A 23,987-nucleotide genomic window follows, 5' to 3' on the forward strand; every position below is an offset into this window, starting at 1 on the left:
CTGAAAAGAAAATAACTTCATGGATTACTGTAACTTTACATTAAATGAAGTGTCACTTACATTTAGTCAAGATGGCCTTGCTACTACCGCTATAGCTCTGATGTTGGATGATCGTATCACAAAACCTTATGAGATAAAACACAAAAGGCTTAAGGAAGAGTAACTGAAGATGCAAAATGCTTAGGGTAAAAATAACACATTGTGAGAGATACGATGAGTTCTGCTGCTTTATGTCTCAAGCAGTACTCAATTATCATGTATGTGTGAGTGATTTAAGACAACACAGAACAAGGGAAAATTTGAAGCAACAAAGCAGATCTCTCTCCAAATTGGTCAGTTGCCTACAGCAACCTGCCATCAGTGAGCCCTTCAGAACCCCCAGCTCAGGCACTGAAGGTAAGTTTGATTTGGTCTCTCCATACTAGCTTTGTCTAAGCAATGACACTAGCATATACACAACCAGCTTACTCTGATTATGCAGAATTCACAGTGCTTGTCTGCTGTTTTGTGAAGAGAGCATCCTTGTTAATGAGACAAGGATGTAGCTCTGCATTTATTCCTGTTTCCCATTCAGTGCACTGAGCAGCACATTCAGTTTGTCATGCTGTGTATTTTGGGGGCACATGTGAATTGATAAGGATTTTGAGATTTGATGTCAAATTAGTAAATAATTAAAAAAAAAAAAAAAAAAAAAAACCATAATATAGACCCAGATCACTGAAAGCAGTGAGAGGAAATGAAGCCAAGCAGGTTAGTATGATTTTAGAATCAGGTGGTTGGCAGCAGCTACAAATTTCAAGTAACAAAGGCAGAAGTTCCCCAGGTCCATATAAAGTCTACCCTGGAGCTGCAGCAACAGCAAACTAATCTGGCAGCTCCTATCAGCCTGATGAAGTGCCATCAGCACATAGCCACCAAACAGCTTTACCATTAATCATTAGATAATTGGCTCATTATTGGCAGGGCAGCCAAGCCAGTAAGGCTCCCTGCAGCACAAGGAAGTTGTTCCACGTCATGTCAATGCACAGCAGGTCACGTACAGGGACAGGGTTCCTCACTGGCACAGAGACAGGTGGTGAGACACATCCCTGTTGCCCTGCTCTGTCTCCACCTCTCAAAACACACAGGCTTAAGACAAGCACATTCCTTCACATTCTGCTAGACATGGCTGATCACAGTAAGCATTCACCACTATTAATACTGAGTGGTCTATGATGAAAGATCTGTCATGTTTGTTCTCCACAGTTTAAGACAAGTGCAGAGGGTTTTTTTTTTGTTGTTGTTGTTTTTAAGCAACACAGTTTAGACAATGCCTCCCTGATTTCCAAACCTACATTAAGTGATGGGAGAAAAACATATGCAAGACTTTGCCTTGAACAACCGCCAACAGAAAGGTGGAAGGAAGATGGTGACAAAAAGGATGGAATAAAAACAGTCTCATGACTGCGTGGTATGCAGCAATATTTCATGCACATTATGGGAAAAAAATCCTGGAGGGCAGATGGAAACATGGAGATGTTCTTTTGTGAGCCCCAGAGAGTGCATTCCTCTAATGTGCTCTCCAACGAGATGCTTGAGCTCCTTTCCTGCTGTGGGAAAGTAGCTGTAGATTAGAGAAAAATTTGCAATCATAAAGGTTTTAGTTTAATTTTATTTTTAAAATGTGAAGGGATAACTTTTACATTGGTCATGTATTCAGTTCATGTTTCAAACAGGTACTCAGAAAAGGGATTTATTTACTGATATAGATGATGTTGCTTTTTCAAAGGAAAACAAAAAAAGACCTTAAAAACAAAGTAGGTACTGCAAGGAGTGCTCCTCCAGATGACACACACAAGATCCCAAATACTGTCAGAAAATACTTCTAATTAAATCAGCTAACAAAGTGGTCTTAACATGGAACATCTCTATGTATTGCTGGGTGTTGGAGGTAGAGGTGAAGCACATAACCAGTGTTGTGTTATAACTGTTTATGTTTAGCACCTTTGTATTGCCCGTTTCTTGTCCCCTTCCAGAATTCCACAATCCATTTCAATCTTCTTGGGAGTTCTGCAGGAGACCCTCCTTTCACCACTCTGCCTTTGCAATCTCCTGCTGAGCTGACAATTTCAAGGTTCAGATCCACCTTTCATTTATCTTCTGAAATCTGACGGCTATCTTTTAGCTAATAATTCCCCTCTTCATACGGGCTGCAGCTTTTTATGTGCTAAGAGAAATCAGAAAAAAATAAAAGAAGTTACTACACACCCCACTCATTACAAACTCCTTTAATAATGCTAACTAGCTTCCTCCCTCAACCACATTCAAATTCTTCTCCCCCAACATTTCTTTTCACCACGTTCTGTTCAAAACTGCAAGATGCTTTCCAAATTGCTTCCACATACTATATACGCTGCTTTAGGTTTTTCTGGGACATACGTGATGGAGTAAGCGGCTCACTACTGTTTCCAAACTCAAAGTCGTCAGACTCTGTTGGATAGTTATTTGAAAACAAAGGGTCTTGGTTGTATTTAAAACAAAACAAAAAAAAAAGAACAACAAAAAAAGCAAACAGACAAACAAAAAAACAGTGGGCATTACATTTGTAATTGCACACATGTGCAACTAGCTGTCCTTATGCTGAAGGATACCACTCCCTGGGAGATGGAAGGGCTTCATTTCTACAGACACAGGTAAGCTGAGATAACACACTGTAAGGCTGCCTATTGAAAAGCATCATCCAGGACGATTAGGTGAGCACATCCTAGAAGGAAGGGGGTAAGAAAAAAAAGGAAAAAAAAAAAAAAGGAACTCCTTTACCTTGCAACATTTGTATTAAACCTCCCCCCCACACATTCATTGTGGCTCCTACAAGTTACTGTAAAGCACGCTGCAAAATTAAGACAAATCTGTACTAGTAGTTACATATACACAAGTCCACTACACTAAATAAAGTTTTAGGAAAGCAAAGCAGTTTGAAATTCCTTGAGTGCTTCGCCCTCAGCAGAGATTGAGCACGCTAACAAAGCTCAGCAACAGCACGGCTTTATATTTGAGGCTGCATTCGGATTTATAAACACTCTGAGCATGACTAAGGTCTGGAGCAGGGGGGCAGCATAACCAAAGCTGGGGAAGGCTGCGATTAGCGAGGAGGAAACAAGAGGAGATCAGATCAGCTGAGAGAGGAGGCAGAAAAGTGCAACTCATGTCCGGGACCTGGCACAGCAAAGAAGTGAGCTGCTTTAAACACAGATTTAGGAGGGGGATGCTCTTTCGGTTGATGGAAGGGGAAGGAAAAAGAAAACCACACAGTGTGAAAAATGCACAAGCATCAAGAAGTGTGATCAAGAACTCTTCTATTTGTGATGTCTGGTACCGAAGAGAGAATGCTAATAAATCCCATGTCAACAGTGCGGATTTGTCACAGATGACACTGAGGAGTACTGAGGTGAGGGGTGCAGCCAGGAGGGGGAAACACAGAGTCACATGTAACATCATCCATCCACTGCATCTGTGCCTGCCCCAAACAACCACTTCCCTCCAGTCTCTGAACCCTCTCTCCTTCCACCCAGGCGAGAAGCTGAGATTCCAGGGAGCAGGAATGAGAGCTGTGCCACGGCTCTAGCTCAGTGGGGAAGTATTTGCTCCTTGCTGTGTGTAGCCATGAACCCTCCCCACAGCATCCCGGCTTCCCTACGCAAGCAGAGAGAGAGCCATGAGCTCCTGAGATCAGCATCAAGAGCAGGGCCACCTCTCCAGTCCTTCTAGAGATCTCCAGGCTTCCCAAACAGGGCAAGGAACTATGGGATGGGCTGCAGAGACTTGGGTGGCAAAGAGACCTTCATTATGGGGTGGGTCTCTTACACAGAGGGTAGGAAAAGATAACAAGGGGAAGGAGAAGAAGGAGGTACAAGGAAACTGACAATAAAGTTTCCAAGTAGTACTTCAGCAAACCAGGGCTGGTAATTTTAGGCAAGGTGAGCTGAGTGAGGGCTGCATGGAATTTACTGTGTTCGACATAAAATAATTTGAGATGGGAAAGGAGTACCAATAGTAAAGCTGTTATTCTTCAGGTGAGAGGATAAGAGAAGCAAAGACACGTAGGAATCACAGCTGGAGCACAGAAGATTGGAGGGGGCCAGGGAGTGAGAGCACGTATGTGTGGGTGAGGAACCCACGGCTAATAAATAAAGACATGCCTGACCTGCGTTTGAGAACTGCCGAGTGGAACTGCAAATGGAAGGCCGCTACCTGAGCCAGAGCTCTCCACTCCAGAAAAAGTAGTTCAAACCCTACTGTGAAATTATTGTGCAATTGGGCATGCAGTACTTACTGGATCGGCTTCCTCCTCCAGTCTCTGCGGGATCCTGTGGTTGTTTCTTGGGTATTGCTCGCATCTGATGAGTCAGTGCTTCCAGCAAGCCCAGGCCAGGCTGGACAGTATGGCATAGGTGAGGCTACTGACCTTTACTGCTGGGCTTTTACCTGGCTGCCTCAAGCCTCTGCTGTGGCACTGTGCACCATCCGGGAAAAAAAATAAATACGTCACTCCTGGATTTGGTGGCAATGTCACGGGCAGAACCCCAGCCCAAAGAACTTGTGAGGGCACTGAGCAAGAACCTCGTTATGTTTCCTTGTCAATTGACAGATCCATTACAGCCTTTTTTATTGATTCATCCCTGAGGACACCTCCAGGTGTGCCCTTTGGCTTTCATTTCTGTGGGCACTGGCCTGTATCTGTACGTCCCGCAATGATTGTCATCTGAGTAGCGTCAGACATGAACAAATGAGAGGCCACACAATTCCAGAGACAATGTAGACCCTTCGTAACTAATAAATCACCACAACCAACCTCTTCATAATCTTTATCGTAAGTGCCAACACATATAAAGCATTTACCACTAATCAGGATGGTCCTGGAGTAAAGAAGGACATGGGTAGAGAGCCAGGTGGGAAGAAATACGGTACAGAGAACAAACTAGCATATTATAAGGCAGTAACTCAAAGACACCTTAGAGAGGAATCTAACTGACTGCAATGTGCATTTCCTGCCCTTACTGCAGCAAGCAGCCTTTTTCTGACACAACCTGCAGAATTCAGTTCAGCACGGACACTCGATGCCATGAGAAGAACTAACACGTTCAAAGTAGCAGCCTACTGTAGACAAAACCATAGTAAATAGGGTGTCTAGACTGTTGATCACAAAAGCTTTCTCACTACCTCTGTTATAAGGTTTACAAAAGGGACAATTCTACCCATTATTTGCTTGAGTGAATCCTATGTTTCTGTACTTAGAAAAGCCTAACAGAAGTAAAAGAAACGCAGTAATTTTTACATGCAACTTTCTGCTTGTTAGGGTAAACTTCAACATACAGAAGGTAAAAGCAGATCATTCCTCATCCTCTAAGAGCCTGCTCTAACAGACAGCAGAAATGTGTTTGGGCGGCTGTTCTTAAGCATTTCTTCCCAAAGCACTGAGATGCCCAAAGCACGAGTAAGGTAGATGTACATTTCAAATCAGGTAAATCCTAGCAGCGTCTCTCTCATACTTCTCTGTAACTTCAAGCAAAAGGGGCCCATATGTGCTGCCTATCTGCTAGTGCATTTTTATTAGCTTCCAACCCTTGCTTAAATAAAGAAACAAAACCGCTTAAATAAATCCACACCACCTCTCTGTCAAGGATCCCTTCCCCATGCAACCTGACCTGACAATCCCACTGGGCTCCTGCAGATTCTCCAGCACAGTGCTACCATCATTCTGCAGAGATTTCACCTCTCTAACAGAAAAACCTAGGAACCTCTCCAGCTCCGAGCTGCCTTTAGGTCACCCTGCACTATGAAACAACTGTTTGACTTTTCTCTTAGATATCCAGGCTACTCTTTATTTACAAAGGCCTGGATGTTGAGATCACACCACCACAAACAAAGACCATATTTATTTACAGATACTACTAGTGATTTACCAGAAAATGTAATAAGCAGTTCACATACGAATATGAATTTGAAAACATCTGAGCGCTTCAGCTCAGATATTTCAGCGCTTCAGCTGCTGATATTTCAGCAATCTTTATTAACTTCAGTGTTGCATCAAATGCTGTAAGAGAATGACAGATTACTAATGCCAAGTTAGTCATTTTCAGTAACAGTTCTCATGGAATTTTTCCCTTCTAAATAATCAAAACAACTGGTCATTGGACCTTATAAGGAAAAGCGCCATACCAAACAATTTCATAAAATACAACTGCTTTAACCTCACAGTTCCCTCCAGCGTGTCTGCAGCACCTGAATTTCAGGACGACACTTAAAAAATAAAACAAAAGCAACAACAAATAAACAAACCAAACAAATAAACAGCAACAAACCAACAACATGAGTGAATACTATTAAAATAATTAACAGTAGACTAACTTGATGATGCAGTTTCAGCATCTCACAACAGTTCTCACAACAGTGAGAGATACTCAATAACACCACAGCGTAGCAAATTTCCAACTAATAAGCACAAATACTTTGTTTTTAACAGCAATTAGCCTGTGAGATGCAGTGCCAGTAGGTGGCATACAGTTATGCAGACAACACTCATCTCTAATGCGATCATCAGAATGGTATCGTGATTTTAAGAGGGCTTCAGAAAAAATAATAGCAGCCCTCTTCTTCCAGAACAGAATCCAAAACAGCAGAGAGTTAAAAGAGGATTTTATCCTCTCTGCCTTACGGTTATTCCACCCCTTGAAGCATCTGATAGAAGTTAATACCAAGATAAATTACGGGACTAGACAGAACAGCAGTCAGGATTCCTGTTGCGTAAGATCTAGAGAGGATAACACCTTTGTGAACTCCTTGCAGCCTCCCACTGCTCCAGAACGTCTCTTGAAACATGCAGTTCAGCTTGCCTCGAGTATAGCAAAGTATATGTTCTAAGACCTCAGGCACTGGGACACCTGCCAAGTCACAACAAATATGTACACACAATCTAATCTACTTAAATTTTGAGTGGAAACTCTGTGCCCTTTAGATATATCCCTCAAGGCTACGAATAGCTTACTTGTTGGACAGGATGAAGTTTCCCTATGTAAGTAATAACCAAGCCCGTCTGGCATACAACCACATTTCCCAGCTCTTTCCAAAACCAAAGACTGTGAAGGGAGGAGGGATAGGGACGAAGGTGAGAAGATCAGGAGATAGGCGCAAAATAGAGTAAGGAAGGGAAAGCAAATTATAGGTGGATAAGGAACAATTATAAGGAAACAATCTCTTCCGTACTCTTTATTTGGCAGATGACAAGTTGGTTAAAAAAAATGAAACAAAACAGTGAACAACGTGAAGAGGAAAGGGGGGCCTAAAAAGCAAAGTGAAGTGAGGCAGAGGCAAGGAAGCAAAGCTAAAATGCAAGGCAATGCTCACTGTCCGACAGATCTGAACACAGAGAGGGTTATTCAGTCTTGGTATGACCATCTTTTCTCAGAAAAAAAGTGTCCAGAAAGCAAGCCAATGAAATCCTAAGGTGCCCGTGCTGGCTTCTGCAGCTCAAAATAAAATTAACAAAAGAATAATCCAAACAGTATAGCATACAGATGGATGCAAATGAGCAGAGGCATATAATGACAGCACAACACAGAAGTTAAATAACTTGTTGCTTTCTGAAATGAGCTACTACTTCTGTTTTTCTTTAAAAGCAGGTGGCCATTGGGTTTGAAATTTCATACAGCACTTGTTTCTACGACCTATGAACCTTCTGCTAAGAAAAGCTAAACAGCTAGATACATTTTAATAAGGGATCTTTGCATTTGGATGCTTAAAGAAAATTTTCAGTGGAAGCCTCATTTCCTACCACAGTCCAATCTCTTATAATATAAGAACTATTAATCCTCTAAAAAGCTCTGTCTAATTGCACACAACAGTAGGGAGACTTATCTGAAGTACAGCCGGTGTAATTTACACTACTTGCTTTAGTAGGATTTACTCTACTCTTAAGAGATAACATTACAAGTACAAATTTCACAGTGCTCTGCACACACAAATCTGAATAGCAGAGGACTTGTGCCCATGCCACCACTGTTTGTACCCACACAAACCTGCAGTCCTTCAGGAAAAAGGAAAGCCGCGCTTGCAAGCATGGAGTGTGACTCCTGACAGCGAGTGCTGGGTAATCCAGTCTGACAGCACGGCACCCGCCCAAGCTTTCCGTCATCAGCAACACATGAGAAAGTAACACACAGAGACTTGGCTGTAGAAATTAAATTTCTTTCCCGTCTCCTATCAGATCGTAGAAATCTGCAGAAGTTAATGAAAGGTATGCGTCCCTTTCTCCTGCAGAGAGAGCTGGAAGCTCATCTTACTAAACCACGCGTGCTACGTATTATCGACCACACACGAGAAGCTTATTTCTGACTCCTGGTGATGAAAATCTTCCTCCTTCATCCCAAACACATGGCTCTCCTTGCCTGGCCAGGCTGCTGGGTGCTGGGGGACAACATCTGCTGGCAGGATGAACACAAAGTGGCCAGAAAGGGCTACGGGAAGGAGCGGCTAAGGAACAACTCACTGCTGACAGAAACAGGCAGAAGGGTTTGATGACTAAAGCGCATCCCTTTTTGAAACGCTTTCCTTAGCAAAGCAAGGAAGTGCTTTCAGGAGTCTGCATCCCGAACGGGAGCTTGGAACACCAGAGGTTTGTATTTCAGTCTCCTCATTACATCAGCTGTCACAAAAACTTTGGGGTTTAGTAGCAAGAGGCTGAACTCACAAAGATGAGAGCTGCTACTTCCCTTGAATTGCAAGGCCATAGGAGCCAGCACTGTGAGACCTCATTTTTCCTTTTTTTCAATTGAAAACAAGACACTAAAGAATCACTCAGAGATAATTGCTGGCAGTTAACCTCAAGTCCTGATTCCTCACCAGATTTGATATCTGGCTTGGCAAACAGCCTCAGCAGTTACCTTCCCCTCTCTGGACTCAGTCTCCAAAGCCAAGCAGCAGAATTATAGGTGACTGCACAGCGGCGAGCACCTTGGTCCCTGGTGCAGCTGTGGGCAGAGGACATGTTCCCCAGTGCATGCTGCAGGTCAGCCATGGGCTTGCGGCCACAGGCCATCAACACCAAGCTCAGGGGAGCCCCAGCAGCCCTAAGGCAGGGCTAACAGCTCCTGTGCTGCTTCCAAAGCGATAGCCAGGGGACTGAGACAGACAAATGTCTGTACAGCTTTCCCGCTGAGTGGAACGGGCTGACAGACCTCTGCAATTTTGAACAGGCCTGCACACCAAAACAGTTCAATGGTACTCCCTCCTAGCTCCCTTCCCTTCTCAAACTGGTGCTCGTCTGACCACACAGAGTACTGGGACAGAGAGTTAAGGCAGTCCAATGAAATGCAGAAAAAAGCAGTTCGTTTCCATGCAGCCCCCCTTTGGAGGGGGCTTACTGACAGTATGGGGGAAGAGGCGAGAACAGCCTCTCAGGTAAAGGATTCCATCTCTGAATAGGATTCCTGCAGTTCTTGCTGAGGATCACCACGAAACTGCACCTACAGGTTCTGTGCAGCAGCTCGACATCAGGAACAGCAGAAGTTTTACTACCTACTAAATGAGCAGTTTTGGCAGCATCCCGACCCCGCAGGCGTGAAGGCCCCTACCCCTGGGCAGCAGATGGAGCACAGAGGATTGATGGGGCACCACGAGAAGCTACACCAAGCACGAGAAGCTTTCACCAAGGAGAAGCTACAGCAACTGTTTCAACTTGCCACTTCCACTAAAGGGAAAACAAGAGAGAATCTTACAGTCCTCTGCTTCAGGGGTTATGCCAACCTCAGAGATGGGCACAGGGGCTTCTGAAAGATTAATTAAGTGAAATCTAGCATACCAACACAGCACTGCCTCCCGCATTTCAGGACTATCATCTGATTTAACTGGAAGCAACACTGCCACGTGATAAGATGAGAGAGTCTCAGAACAGCATTAAATCCGAAAAGTTTCTGTCTCATTTCAGCATTGAGGAAAGGTGGAAAAAAGTTATCTGGCCACACTGTATCTGGTGATAGCGCAGCTCCTTTCTTGGATCACGTTTTGGAAGAAAGAATGAAAACATGAAGGTAAAGAGAAAAAAAAAAACACAACAATAAAATATAACATGATTTTTAAAAGCTGAAACCATGTCAAACATCCAACTTTCCTTCAAAATGACAAAATATTCTTTATAGAAAGGAAGCACAACAGCTCAAGTCCAACTCAGTCAGATATCTGATATACCACCACCTGAGAAGCAGTTTGCTGAACCGAGAGGAGAGGGGCCAGTTCCAGAATTGCAAAGCAGGAAAAGCAGAAGATCAAGAGGAGATGAAAACAGTTTTCTTTCTGAAAGGTGGAAGGATGTTATTCATGGAGTTCTGCCAAGACTGCTTGTCTGTCTTTCCTGATCCAACATTTTCCTTTATATTTCTTGTTACAACTTTACACGAGCACTACCAAAATTTGTGTAAAATACAAACCTAAGAGGTACTAGAAGCATTGTGCAGTCTGAAACAACCCACAAGAAAAGCTGTGCCAAATCTTAAGGACAGCTGCGACAGAAATGGGATGAAAAGTAACAGCAAAGGACAGAGTATCGCACTTAGAGGCTAATGATTCATTACTTGGAAGTAGCAGAGATGCAAAACATCTGTGTATGACCATCATATAAGCAGCTACTAAAAGTCACTAAAGAGAGCTCTTGGAGAAGAAAAAACCTACTATTATGCATAAAAGCATCTCTACTTCCAGGGAAGAAAGAGACAGACAGATACCATGGCAGTAGACAATCAAATTCTTGCTAGAAACACTGTATAAATTTGGTAATACATATTCACAAAAAAATCTGTTTGGGGTAGCACAACAAAACATCTGACCAAAACAAAATCACAAAATGTCTTAATAATTAAACCAAGGACAATGACCACTTACACGTCAAAAGATGACGTAACTAGTGGATCTATACAAGGTCACAGCCAGCCAGCTACGGCTCCTAGGACAGTTTCCCTTGAGCTCTCAGCACAGCACAATTGTGGTCTCAGCATTCAGACTCAGAGCCCACCCAGCATCAGCCAATAGCAGCCTACGAGGAAGGGCAAGTGCAGAGTAATTGGGGAAAGTACTACTGTTTGGGAGTTAGGGACATCCTGATTTGGATGGACTTGATAGCCCTCAAAGCACTCGTTCACTCTGTTAGGAGTTCCTTTTTGTGCCCATGTGAACTTTTTTACTCTCGACGTCTCGTGACAAGGATTTCTACAGCTTCATTTCATGTTTTATTAACAATTGCTTTCTTTTAGCTAGTTCTCAACCAACCTCCCATTATTTCTCTTAATTCTCAATAACTTTGCTCATCCTTTATCAATGCTGGGGATGCCCCACCTCTGGAGGCATTCAAGGCCAGGTCAGAGGGGGCTCTGGGCAGCCGGATCTGCTGGGAGGCCACCCTGCCCATGGCAGGGGGTTGGAACCTGAGGGGCTTTAAGGTCCCTTTCAACCTAAGGCATTCTACGCTTCTGTGTCACTCATTACACCTTTATGATTCCCTGCCTGTGATATGGAACCTGTGCTGCATTCTCCCTGTTGTAGTCTCTTATCAGGCTGAAGAATCTAAGGCCCAAGAACTTAGGCCTTCTTTGTGTGGAAGCTGTTTCACTACTTTGTTCGTATTTATCACCTTCTGCATTTTCTCCCTTTCACACATACCTCTCGTTTTGTATTCAAGACAAATACACCACAGGCTGCTACCTGTTTTATTCCACTCTTAATAATTCCCAGCATTCGCTGAAATACTTCTGAAGAGGAAGCTTAAGGCCTAAATCTAGCAAACTAGCAGAAGCTTAAACTAACAATGAGTGCCTGGGAAGACAAGGAAACCAAGCTCCACAAAGCAAGTGGAATCAGTAAGCATAAGTAAGAGATGCAACTGAAATGGCACACAGGCACATGTGCACTGAAGTGGCTAGAGAATGACAGGAGAATCTGAACAGGCTGGTAAGTAGTGTCTTTTCCAAGGAAAGAGCTGGAGACATGAAGTGAAATCACCAGGACACGGGCTCAAGAAGGAAGCACACATGTTCTTCATATTTTTGCTGAGGAACTTCTTGCTGTAGAGTGTTTAGACACTTGAGGTGCTGAAGAGGTCACAGGAAAATGTTCATGGAAAAGTCTAGTAAATAAAAAAACGCTAAGTCTGGCTCAGGAAGCCTGTGACCAGTGAATTGCTGGCAACTAGAATACATGGGAAAAGCTATCACGACATGTCTCCTGCCAAGCCTGTCCCTACACATTTGGTTTTACAACTGTCAGATGCAGGGCCTTGATATGCAAACGAGTATAATCATCTTCACTAAACAACTTCTGATAGCCATTTTATCACGTTGCATTTTTCATCTTGGGCCTTCATTGGGCTGGTAAGATGTGAGATATGGTCATCTATCAAGTCCTTATTTGAAGCAAGACAATTCTGTTAATTCACACAAGAACTGACTGCTGTCAGTAGGTACAAATGCTGACTCAAATCCAACATGTTTCACTATTGCAGAATTCATAGTATCACATTTCACTATGCTGCCAAACACATGCCATTGTAAGACAGACTTCTCTATATAACATAGCAGATGACTTTGCCAAACTACCATTGTTTGGGCTGAAATTTTACAAGTTAGTGTCTGCTTCAGTATTTTTTTTTTCATTCAAAACCGTAGAACCATTAAAAAAAAGTAAGGAAAAGATGTTTTTCCTTCATCAGAAAGTTCTGGCAGACTTCTCCCACTTACCCTTTTCCTACAGTTTTGAACCCGTGTCCTTTGGGATAGAGACGTGAAATTAGAAATAGTGGTCTAGCTGTCATTCCTGTGAACTCTACCCAAATTTGGCCAGTTTCTTCATTACTTTTTCCACAACCCCTTCAGTCATTCAGAAACCAATCCTTTTGAGTCAGATAATTGAACACTGTCCTACAGAGCTCAGAAGCTACTAGAGATCTCTGTCACTTAAACTGAACACTATACAAGGAATCATTCATTTTCCAGGTCCTTGCCATGTGTGTCCAAGGGCTGATTTGCAAAAATACCTAATGTCTGCACTTGCAGGGGAAGGCAATGAAAGACATGTTCTCAAGAGATGATTAAGACAATAGTTTTGAATAAAACTAGGCTTAGTCATCTCAAAACAGGCTATTTGAAAAATGCCACAAAACTTGATCCTTATTAAACAACCCTTAGAAAAGTGACAGGAGCCATTTATTGTATTTTTGTCTGAATTTTACGCTGGGCACGCATTGCAAGCTGACTTGTTTTGACATTCAACTGCCCACCGTACAAGTCTACAAGTCTAGTCCATACGCATGGTCTAAGCTGGGCATCACAGGAGCCAGATTCGCAAGGGTGCAGACTGAGGCTGCAGGCAGGATTTCTGAAAGCATCCAGAGCCTGAGGCAAAACATCAAATGTGCTAGTGAGCATACCAGAACACTGTATAAATATGTTCCATTGTCAAGATCCATGTATAAGTTTCCAGCCAGCCAACTGGCTTGTGAACTCCCATCTGTGCGATCCATACAGCTCTGAGAACTAGCATCCCACTGGTATGTGACTTCAGATATAGGGCCTGAAACGTAGCGGAGCCCAGGAGTGCACATGGCAGTATATCTTCACTTTGTGCAAATGGGGGACTGCCAATTTTACTATTTGATTTAAAGATCCTAGTGTCAGCCACCATTGCTAAATTGACAGACAAATTTAAACAGTATACATATACACACAACTGTGAGTGCTTTAACTGTTTCTTTCCCTTCCACTCTTCTCTGAGCCTGACAGGGAAGGGACAGATTCCTGCTGTGTTTTTCTTTTCAGCCTCTAGTACACTGAATCCTAAAAATGGATGCTATATATATTTTTTAAACACATGAACAAAGCAACAGAACTCCTAAAGCCTCCTTTAGTTCTATTTATTCTCACACGGTCATCAGCACTTAGAAACAAACATTCTTCCTGTATGCAGTTCTCCTGTGAGAGACCACAGTATCTATAGTTACTGGAGAACAGTGTTTCAGCTATCTGAGCTCTTCTTTCCATGTTTTACTTTTGAGCTTGCCCCAGAAGGCTTCCTTATTCAGAGGATATCAGAGCCATGATTTCACCCTTTTTGAAGTCAGCGACAGAGATTCTCTTCATCACTAGAAAGTCCGTCACCGAGATCACACCCAAAACCAAAAAGCTGGAGTAACTTTTGATCAATTTAAATCTCCCAGACAACCTGCCAGGCCTGTGCTGGTGCATCGAAAGGTGTGAAACTGCAACTCCAGACCTAAGAAATGCTGAGCACAGGCTGAGAGAAAAAAAAAAGAAAAAAAGAAAAAAAGAAAAAAAAACGTTACCAACTTCCCCCAGATCATTTTTTTCCTCTTCAGTTGTAGGTCTTCCTGTCAAAGGAAAGCACACTGGGTAGGTGGCACACACGACCGCAGTAACACTGCAAAATTCTCACCACAGGACAGAAATAGCATCAGGAACAGCACCTCCACTTCCTTCAGAGCATCCACGATTTACTCACAGCCCTGAGAAGCCAACCCCACGATGATTCTGCTCTTAAGCACGGAGTGGCAGGAAGGCATGAGGGGAGAAGGACAGTACCAACAAGATGCTTTCCTACTCTCACATTCCCTGAACTATGCCTTTTTACAGAAGGTGATCTGACATAGGTATGAGACACTTCTGACTGATTTTGCTGGGCTGTACCCTTGGCCATTTAAGAATAAAAATTATGAAAAACATATTGTATTTCTAGCTAGAAGTAGCTTAAGAGAATTCCTCCTTCTGAGAGAACACTTGTGTTTCAGTGGGGCAGCAAAAATTTGTCTCATGTGAATTTTGTGCACCTATCTGTAAGAAGCAAACAACCCAGGTCTCATTCAGGCAAATATCCTCTCAGGACAGCTGTTTATATGATTCTTCCAATGATGCGAAAGGTGCTCTGAGCAAACACAGCATGCTGTAGGATAGGGAAGCAGCCCCGTGCAATCTGCATGCTGCAGCAGTTTTTTGGCATGAGAGAGGTCAGAGCTCAGGGGACTTGTGTCTGTGTCCTGGCAGCACAGGACAGCAGAGCTCAGAACCTGAAACTCTGCTGGAAGATGGATGTTTCTGGTGGCTCACATCGAGAAAAGCACAAATCCATAAATGCATAGAAGTAGCTACTGCTTTTCAGAGGACTGATGCATTCTGCAGGTATATCCTCAGCCACAGTCTGCTTGCATGGTATCTGCAACTCCTTACCGACAGACAGGTACCCCTCCGTTTGCTCATGCTCCAATGTCACAGAGCACCATCCAACTAAGCAATAAAGAAACAAGAACACACACTTTTCTTTTGCAACTGATGAGTAATGTGTGACCAAAAAATGACGACAGCATTTTGGTAGAGGAAAACAGTACATGGAAAAAAATAGTAACCAAAGATTCAGAGGAGGATGAATCAAAACCAACTAAAAAAAAACTAACAAACAAACAAAAAAGAATGCCTATAAATTGAAGATTTCAAAACACTAAACAGTCAGAGACTTCATTACAAAGAAAAATCTACACATGCAAAGACAAAAAAAGACCAGATCAACAAGGTGTTGTACACTGTTATTAAAAGGATGGTTCACCTTGGGAAGGTAGCTGTCTGATGCACTGGCAACTTCAGGCAATTTTATATGATGTTCAACATTTTTATTAGAGATATAAATCAAAACTGTTGCTGAGGAACAGTCACACGAACTTGCAATCAACATGAAAGAGAGTAACAAATAGGAAACCAGTTGTTTCTAAGTAGGAAAAAAGAGAAAACAGAAAATCCAAAGCAGACCAAAAAACCAATCAGTTGGTAGTTTTTAGAGGCAGCAGGATGCAGTAATGATGGCTAGGAACACACGTCTGGTACTCTTTTACTATAATGAATTGATCAAGGGCTTGACCTCTTGTCCACCTGGTCTTTTCAAACACAAAAATTCCTCTTTGGTAAATAAATTCTCAGCTGTAAGACATAATAATGGCCTGAATGATGATGCTAAAAATGGTGCTAGGGAGCTTCACATTCACATCTTCTTGATTTCTGTATCAATTTACTTGACTGCAGCCATCAAGTGCACGTCCTTCAGTCCTCAAGACTGAACGGAGCTCTTGGAAGGTTTAGTCCTACAGTGGTATTTGACAGGGCAACAATTTTGAGTTTACACACAAAAATAATATATTAAAGACCTACGTGTAACTGTAAATATGTAAAAAAGACAAAGCATTCAGAAATGTTTTGTAACTTTCTTGTAAAAAGCAAGCATCTGAGCTTAAAAAAAAAAAAAAAAAGAATTCGATTAGGGAAGCTTGAAAAAAAATAAATAAAAAGAACACGTATTCCACTAATCCATATTGGCATGCCAGGAAAACTTAAAGACAATTTGGAACAAACTTCACAAATTCTTACAATTAGGAAATACATGAGGAATAACATCATGAATAAGTCTTCAAATTAGCTAGTGACCAAGAAGTACATGCTTTGCCAATTTCAGTCCAAATCAAAATACTTCAAGATACAAGCATATTTTTAGCACTTTTACAAATAAAGGATTTCTTTGGAATAAGATTCTTCACTCACTAACACTTTCATTTTTTTCCTGCAGTGTCAGGAACAGCCATTCCAAGATGACTTTTACATATCTGCAAACTTAAAGGGACAATAGATATGTAATGACGTACGAAGTTGACGTGTTAGGGGAAAAAAATAAAAGTCTTCTAAACAGAAACCTCGAGACATTTTTCTTCTCTAAAGATCATCTGAAACGACCACTGAGGTAACCTTATGACACATTTATTTACTATTCCTTATGCCCGTTATTCAGTTGTTGGCAGTAACACAACTTCATTTAGCAATAGCTTGGACCCCCCCTAAGGGAATGTGTACATAGTAGCTCTCTAATCTTGCTGCCCAGCTGCTAAGACAGTCACATGAGTCACTTGCTGCCTTTAGAGCAACACACACCACTTGCTGAATTTAGAGACATTCTCTGTTTCTGGCCGTATGCATGAACAGAGTAATACCTATCCTAATCACACACAAGACTATCTAGGTGGTGGTGGGTTTTTGTTTGTTTGTTTTCTTTTAAACTGGTGACCCAAAGAATGTTTTTCACTAGTACGGTTAACAACCCAGATCCACAAAGTGATTTATGTCCTGCTTTGCTGCCATTCGATTTAGGCTAACTCCAGGAATCAGCTCAAAGGTAGGTAACTGCATCTAACCGTTCTGCAAGAGCACAGCCTTAGAGGAGTGAGAGCTATCTGCCAGGACGACTAAGTATACAGCTTTGGAACAAAACAATTCACGACGATTCCTTCCTTATCAGGTTTTCAAACTGTGGCTGTTTGGAACGTCATCTTTTCAACAGTTTACTCAAAAACACTTTACATAAAGACTGGCATAGTTACTTCTGTGCAGCACCACAAAAGTCCTTGTTGAAAGCATTACAATCATCAACAAACTATACACACTCTATAGGAAGTATTTTCACACACGAACAGTAGACAGACTTACAGCAATCCAGTTTCTTAGTTCCTTGGGCTGTCACTGCATACTTGGTGTAGGCCCTACAATGCCTCACTTACCCTACAAAAATTCATCCTACCTTCTTTCCCATATTCTCCCTGTCTCACCTTATTTGTCCTCTCTCTCATGCATCTCCTTGTCTCACTGCTTTTTGCAATGGCTGTACAACACGGAGCACTGTACTATGGCTACTTGTGTAACAACAACAAAAACAACAACCACAGAGCCATACTTTAAGTTACAGAGCTAATCCCATCAGAAATGAGGAATCTTTTACATTACATAACATTACATACTTCTCCAGCTTAAAAATATACTGGCCCAAACTGCAGAAGGCTTTTTTCAGCCCTACCTAACTCTATTAGTTTTAAGTACAGCCAAGCTTGTCTGAAAATATTCTTTACAGATTATTTGCCTATAGGAAATCATAGCAACATCCCAGCTCACCAGTCAGACAGCAACACATTTTCAAGCACCCTGATCAGATAACATCAAATAGAGTTCTATAATCAGCCAGAACAGATACATTTGGTAAGTTATTACTACTTGATATCTTATGTTGCACCAATCTGACTTAGCATTTGTAAAGCAAAATGAAATTGTCATTGCTAAGCTGTTCCAGCAAATTTTAGAGATCTAACTAGAAGCAAATTCCTTCTCTTAATATTTAACAACTAAAGAAGTCACTGGTGTCTGCAGCAGCAGTAAACCCACAGTCAAATTTCCATCTCACACACCTACCTACTGTTCTTACAAGCGTAACATCCAGGATTCCTAAAGTCAAAAGATAAGACAGTTTACTTTTCAGTTGTATTTTGTGCGCTTTACAAATGTTTCTGCAAAGTCAGTACTGCTGTTTCCAACCTTTGTGCACCTCTCTCCACACAGACGATATAGAATTACAAAAATTGAATGAGGAAAAAGCAACTTCAAGAAACAAAGGGTCAGAAGAACGTGGGCAAGATTAGCAACCAAAATTCAGATGCATTTCCCAGTCTCCAATCCATCTGGCACAAATTTACATCGTTCTTTATCTTTCATGTAATCAGGAAAGCATTCCACTCAGATATTTGGCTATCACAACATAATATTCTACATTCAAATTAGGAATTGTTAACACCCCCTCTCTGAGAAAAGCTTTTTGCAAGCGCCGCAATTGAGACATCAATTTGTCTCAAAATAGCCAGAATGCCTCAAAACAGGCCAAACAACACTGACATGTAAAACAATTCCTGGAAAAAAGGCTGCAATTCGATTATGCCCACATCATACATTCCATTAAAGAAGCCTCTCTCGGGTTTATGGGTGTATTTCTGTGATAACCTGAAACCTTTCAGATGGACTCTGGTAAGAGACAGCTGCCTGGCATAAAAACACTCCCTGCAGGATGATGTATGATGGCTTAGTGGATTAGCATGTTAAAAGCATAATCTCTTTCGACACAGCTATTTTTAAGCTGTTAAAAAAATACAAAATATTAATTCTGTTTTTCAACAAACATATCTTTTGATCTGCTGAGTCAGAGGTGTTATGCATAATCATCTCAGCAGGAGTACAAGGCGACGTGTGTTCATTTGAAGGAAAAATACGAGCCCGATTCTGAGCAAATAATAGTAACAGAATTACAGAGCAGAATTTGATTACAAGCAAATAAACCAGAGGGAAACAGTAATTCTGACAAAGCAAAATGCTCTTATTCTTAGGAACACTCCACAGCACTAGAAAGAGAAGTCCAAAGCCATGTCATGTTTACGCTCATGTTTTGAAAAATACACTCCCACCACTGGACTAAAATCCCAGGTGTGACCATATGATACTGACTTCAGTAATATCTCACGTTTAATTCCGAACTCTAAGACCCAGAGCCAAGAAATTCAAGAACCTCAGAAAGCACAGGACCATATGCTAGCTGAGTGTAGCGCAGCTTTGGTTTGTACAGCTCCCACAAACAAGGGCAGAGCTCTGAAGACCTGTGCATCTTGGTGTCTAACCTCTGCACATCAGAAAAATGTTGTGGATGTATACAGATACATCTTTTTTCCTATCAAGTTCTGATGGTTTTGTTACAAAAAACAATATTCCTCCATGCATACATCATATATTGTTTTTTATAAATCTACCATTATGACACACATTCTCTTACTGAGGGCTTGAAACTACCACTGAATGAAACCCAATGACATCTGTACATTATCTACATGGTTAAAAAAATACCGTCAGATTACTATAGTAGTTATTTTTCCTTGCTTTCAATACAGTTAACGCTTTCCCAAGATTTTTATCAGAAGGATTTTTGTCCTTTTCACACACTCTAATTTCATATGCGGTTACACATACTTGCTCTTTCAAGACAGCAGATTTGTAAAAATTATCCTAAAGTGTCCATTTCTGATACTGTGGGAAAAAAAAGGGAAGTGTGAGTGAGCGAAGGATCTTATTCCAGAGATTCATTTATTTGTAAAAGCCAGAGTAAAGCAGTTCCCTGTTCACACTGTAGAAAGAGACTGTTCCTTCACTGCAAGTCCGCTCCTCCCAAATTCAGGACATTGCAGTGCCATCATTAAGCAGCATCCCCTGCTGAGAAGCACATGACTCTACTGTTCCATAATGTACCCTGAATGACCACCGGTTTCCAAATGATGCTTAAATAAATACTAACTTTAACCTATAAAATTCTGAACAGCTTGATTCTTGGCAACCTGAAAGATCATCCCTTTTCACGAATGCCACCTGAAACAATCTCAAATGCATGTTGTAATAATAATAAAAACGATGGGAAAACACCATTAGCTCCCTGAGAAGCATGTCAACTTTAACATAAATCTCTTGTCCTGCAGTGGGCTCAAACAGGCTTATGCAGACAATACAGTTTCTACTGCATGTTAACCAATGATGCAGGTAGAATGAGAAAAACGGAAATCAAGATATTTGGAGACAATGAAGTAGAGGTTGAATATCTTGGGAGACTGCTGTGAAGAAGAGTTGTCAGCATTCAACTGTATTTTAAGCTCCACCAGAGGAATCTGGGACATGAGTTTTTATGGACTTTTTGTTCAACTTCATTTACTTTGATTTATAGCAAAGCACTGCTGAAGAGGCCAAGGAACCATGCAAATAAATCTGGTCGGAATCAGAAGGAAAAAAAGTTTCCCTCTTCCATCTTCAAACTGTGTAGTTCAGAAATTATCATTTAATAACTTTGCCAACCACTGTAATATACTTCTCAAAAAAACCAGGAAGAAATAGACTTCTTAAACAACTGAAGAATGCAACAGGTGGGAAGAAAAAGAACAATTTTTTGCCTCCACAGAACCAGTCTGAACACCCACCATAAGGAGGCAGAACAGCTGAAGCTCTACACCTGGCTTTGACTGCATACTCTCTCAGCTATTCCCCCAAACATGAAATCCTATAATGAATTTACAACGTTCCTAAACAACAGACCATCCATAAGAGATCTCCATCCATGAGACCTCTTACATTTCTTACAAAGGCCTAAGTTACAAAAAGGCTGGATATGTATGTTTTACACGTACCAAAGATATATTTCTTAGCAACAAAAATGGTGGCAAGTTTTTATTCGTATTTGGGGAAGAATTAAGGCACGAGTTAAGCTCCATCTTCTCCACACTACAAGTCTTCCTATCTCAATGAAACAAGTATCATTTAAATACCACTACACAACAGTTTCAGAGTACTTGCAAACTCATAGCTAATTTCTGCCACCTTTAAGGTCTTTTGTTAACCTATCTACTGAAAACCTTTATGATAAAACCACCGCAGGATATCAAACTGCTGCCTTTCTGATAAAGCCTGGAAGCCTAGAAGGAAAGATAATTTTACCTTCAAGAACAGTTTAACAACTAAAACTATATGAGGAATAGCCCCAAAGAGAGGTTCATGACATCTCCAAAGTCTTTGAGAGTTTGCTCTGAGAAGGGAGGCTTTCTAAGGCTTCGTTCCTGATGAAAACTTTACACACACTGGGAAAAGTAAAACCAGCACACTACTGAAGCACTTCCTGAGACAAAACCTTTCGGGTCCATCTAACAACAAACTCTGGAATTCACCTCATGATAGCCAAACATACTACGAGTTTCAAGGTTGCAACTTGACTGTACCACTGAAACCATGAATTCATAGGACTCAAATATTTATTGAGACTGAGGGCCAGCAATTCCAGCCATCAGAAACCCTTCTTGACTACATCTCTCTTTTCACTTGGGGCTGGAGGAAGGATCCTTACATTCAGTGTCTTTACTAGGCTAACAACTACAGAAAAATTGAAATTAACAACGCATGCTCAACCTCCCCAACCTGAAGCACCCTTCTGCTCCAATCAAATGAACCACTAATCAACACAGTTAAAGCTTCTTGAACGCACTTCTTTCAGTACAAATATTTCAGTACTGCGAAGATACGAAGTTTGTTTTACATGAGGCACAGATAAAAACTGTACTAGAAACTGAAATTATTGCTCAAGGCAGATTTAACTTTCTTGTCTTCAAATATTCTGAACTGGTCACATTCTCAAAGGTGAAATAACATTACACTACAGGGGATACCTCTATAAACAGCATTTTTCAAAGAAACTGACTTCATAGCTTCCCATTTCTGAAAGCATGATCTAGATTTCTGTTTGCCTCCCATGATTCACGCTAGGAGCACGTTTGAGCATTTCTTGTGATACCATTCATCACCAATTTGATTAGTGCTACAAGGCTGCAGAACTGGGCATCTCTTCCTCACAGGTCACTTCAACATTCATTCAGACTGGGGCTACCCTCATCATTCAAATACCACTATGATTAAGTTTTCCACATCGTTCTGCACCTCAGTATTTACACTTGTAGCATCACCAGCATAAGTTAATTTTGCAGCCCTCCTCAGCACTATTTTTGTAATACAAAAATGATGGATATCAACACTTTGAGACACAGATTCATTTCAGGAGAATGAAAGGGTTTAAAACAAATGAAAGAACTGGATTTTGAAACCAAAAGGAAAGGATATGCTTGCATAGGTAAGACAAAACCTCTTTAAAAAGTTACAACTGGGAAACATACATTTTACAAGTAATGAGAAATTAAACTAGTTTGATATAAATATATCATATATACTTTTTAAAGCTATTTCAACACATATTAAAAACAGCCTGAATAATTGGGATAATTAATATATTATGATTCTCAGTAACTTTTTAAGTAACAAATAATGTAACTTTGTTATTTAGGAATGGAACTGATTTCATTGTACTGGTATGCTTATAACCATACTTAAACACCATTTAAAATAGCATGTAGCAACACCATCCTTTGGCATACGCAATAATATTTTTATTACTTTTTCTGAAACTGATTAAAATATAGCCATAAGCTATATGTTTGTGCTGGGGTATAATTGGAAGTGGTTTAGACTAAACACAATCCCAGTATTCAGAAGAATCAAAGAAAACTGTCAAGTAACAGAGGGGAAAAAAAAATCTAGGTTCAAATTAACTGGCATCTATTGTGATCAACTATGCCGAGGCTCTTCCCTAAGCTACGAGGCTCACAGCTTCTTAGCATCCTAGATGAAACAAATTATGCTTGTATTGACCACAATAACTTCCAGAGAATAAAATAAGCTTGAACAACATCTGCATTTGGCTCTTAAGCAAAGCACAGAACCCCACAAGGATTTTACATTGGTTTTATTTCAGTTTAACACTCATTCTGCTTACAATAATCGTGAGGGCAAGAGCACCAGCAAGTGATAATGTATAATTAACACCAGAAACGTACACCTTTGCAGTATATCATTTTATGAAAACATCAGAATAGCAGCAGGCAATTTCTAGTTTTACGTATTTATATCTCATCTGTACCTCAACGTGACAAATACAGACCGACTGTGAAGCTGTGAATGCAGGCAGCTGTACAAAATGGACAATTAGTACAAATGAAAATTCCACACATGACAGTAAGGGTTTGAAGAAAATTAACATTTACAAACTCGTAAACGTTTTATTGCTAACTATACAGCCTTGATTGAAATTTAATAGTAAGCTGCCAGAATCTTTCCTTCTGTTTTTTTTTTTTTTTTTTTGGTAATAAGATCACTGGTTTCTTTCAAAAAATGTCTCTTTTCAATAAAAAATTCCTCTATTACAACTGATTCAAAAGACATGACATTCCTCCCTACCAGCCAGATGTTTCCTTCAAATATGTGTGCCTGTATATGAAATACGTATGTAACGCCACACAACAGCCTGATGGGAAGTGACAAGCACTTGCTCCAGTAACATCCCATTTGCATAGAGGGTTTTTCTGCTGTTCAAACATTTAGTGTAATGAGATCTCATTAATTCAGAATCAGATGACTTGCAGGGCTTTTTCAAGTACTCAGGCACTAGTAAATCTGATATCCTGTAGTATACAAATACAT

At 41.0% G+C, this 23,987-nt stretch overlaps 1 protein-coding gene across 15 annotated transcripts in view; it reads right to left on the minus strand.

Moving 5' to 3' along the window:
* Positions 1-23,987, minus strand: part of PLAG1 (PLAG1 zinc finger) — a 55,967-nt gene that overhangs the window by 25,050 nt on the left and 6,930 nt on the right. For 8 of the 15 annotated variants that reach the window (XR_006178468.1, XR_006178467.1, XR_006178469.1 and 5 more), the window contains exons 1-2: positions 4,313-4,789; positions 1,984-2,206 (exon numbers count right to left, since the gene is read on the minus strand). The exons of 1 other annotated variant lie outside the window; for it this stretch is intronic. The gene's annotated coding sequence lies outside the window, so the exon portion shown is untranslated. Of the gene's footprint in view, positions 1-60; positions 126-1,983; positions 2,207-2,580; positions 2,692-4,312; positions 4,790-17,549; positions 17,598-23,987 lie in introns of those variants that run through there. 6 more of the 15 variants (XR_006178461.1, XR_006178456.1, XR_006178459.1 and 3 more) reach the window with 6 other exon arrangements.

This window comes from Lagopus leucura, unplaced genomic scaffold, assembly GCF_019238085.1.
Source record: "Lagopus leucura isolate 7727_CA_CO unplaced genomic scaffold, USGS_WTPT01 Super-Scaffold_100002, whole genome shotgun sequence".
Classification (NCBI taxonomy): domain Eukaryota; kingdom Metazoa; phylum Chordata; class Aves; order Galliformes; family Phasianidae; genus Lagopus; species Lagopus leucura.